General features: G+C 38.1%; 1 long non-coding RNA gene across 1 annotated transcript; it reads right to left on the minus strand.

Annotated features, from left to right (window-relative positions):
• Window positions 1-526: 526 nt before the first annotated feature.
• Window positions 527-1,636, minus strand: LOC134669243 (uncharacterized). The gene is made up of 2 exons (XR_010098883.1): window positions 1,007-1,636; window positions 527-718 (listed from the first exon to the last, which is right to left on the minus strand). It is a non-coding gene; the product is annotated as an uncharacterized LOC134669243 (long non-coding RNA).
• Between the last annotated feature and the right edge of the window lie 342 nt (window positions 1,637-1,978).

The raw sequence follows: 1,978 nt of genomic DNA on the forward strand, positions 1-1,978 counted from the left end.
TATTTAGGTACCGTTTGGAACCTTCCTCGACTTCAACAAAACATACCTACATGTGGCCTGTGCCCGCTGCATCGTACTGTAACAGAATGATGTAATACGTGGCTATAACAGGATCATGTCCGGCTCAAAATCATGCTTTGTATGAAATATTATCAGTCATCACCCACTAAACCATTCCGTCCCCTGCCAACACCATACCGTGACGTGACTGGACCGAGCCGACCAACAATATTTTGAAGGAGTTATTACGCTCATGTCATAGTCTGCGTAGGTAGCATAGGTACGGTTATCATATGGTCTATATACCATATTGAAACTCCTCTAGATCAAACCCGTGTTCTAGATGTTTCACTTCATGTTTGACAGGGCCTAATACGATCATGCTATGATACGTTGCTGTCAGCATTAGGTATGAAGTGGGCCTTGGGGAGCTAATTAATCATGGCTTCTAGGAGTTCTAGGTAATTACCTGCCTACTTTATTTTTGTTTCTTTTCAGGTAAAAATACAGGAGAGAAAAAAAACAATATTTAAATTAATAGTATATTGCTTTGCCTTATATATTCTTGCAATATTCGACTTCTTATTATTAAACCTAATATATATTAACATCTAGAACCACTATAGAGAAATTGTAAGAATCTTCTTTATTACCCTTGAAAAGTATTTTCTCTCTTCCTTTTTCTTCGACATGCGGCGTAGGACAATTAAATATCACCCTGGAAAGAAAATTGGTTTATAAACAAGACAATAAAATATGGTCATGACTTCATATGGTCAAATCATAAACAGTTAGGTACACAGTACACACACATGCCGTCCATTATTGGCACAAGAAAAACTATATGAAACTTATTTGAGAGTTACTGTGGCAGCTTAGATAGGTACGCCATAACCATTAGGGTTATTATTAATAGTTCACTTCGTCGGTGGTGTTCTTAAAGCTGAAGCGCTTCTCACATCTTAGTTAATTTAGAAAAGGGGACAGCTCCGCGTTTGAAACCTACAAGCTTGCCTAGTGTGTTTCTTTTCCTGAATCTCCACTTCGGGTCCCGTTGGCACGTTCCTGTTAATAATATTTTCCTTTGGGTGCTGGGATATCAATCGTGTCTAGGATAATGCTGAACTTATTCTGAAAAAAAAAAACACTATTTACAACAGGAATATGAGAACAAACCCAATAATAGCAATTCCATTATTATAGTTACTTACAAAACTATTTTATTTAAAAGGTTTATTAAACAGAAATTTTTAAACAATATATATTTTAAGGAATATTATCAATATTAATTATATAAGGCTCTATTACTTACATTTTTTCATATGTTTTCCCGTAATTAAATGTTGACAAAATTTGAAAGTTCCTTGACTTTGACAGGAAAAACTTAACCATCGACAAAAAACTAGATTTTTTACCACCAAAGAACGAATGATTTAGCGCATCCCTGGTTTCCGATTCAGTGTTGCCACTTGCAAATATCGATTTGTTTAGACTTTGATTTCGCCGGGTAACACTGACGAGTCGCGCCGCGACTTTGAGTTCTCTACGCGGCTGTTGCAGTCGCGGGTACAAGTTATGCTACGGAAATCGACAGATTTGACAGCCGCGGGAATGGCGACTCGAGTCGCGGTCTAAGTCGCGGATGCAAGATGTGCTAGAGGTGCTGAGCTTATTGAATTGCCTTTCTTGGAACTCTTCAACGTACTTTCGGTCATTGGTTCATTTGTCTTAGAGTTTGGTAAAATGATATTCGGTGTATGTGTTCAGTGGGCATGCTAAGGGTTATATTTGCAAAAACCCAGGCGTAGAGTTTGGTTAATGCTTGAGAGCGCCATGTGCATTTGGCCTGTTTAGTGTCCATATTATGTAGACGCACTGCTTGCCACCATTTGAATATTGTCTTTAGAGCTCTTTGCATTAGGTTGGGTATCGTGTGGAGGTAGGGGCCTTTGATAAAAGAAAAGAAGAAGTTTTGAGT

Source organism: Cydia fagiglandana, chromosome 12 (assembly GCF_963556715.1).
Source record: "Cydia fagiglandana chromosome 12, ilCydFagi1.1, whole genome shotgun sequence".
Lineage (NCBI taxonomy): Eukaryota > Metazoa > Arthropoda > Insecta > Lepidoptera > Tortricidae > Cydia > Cydia fagiglandana.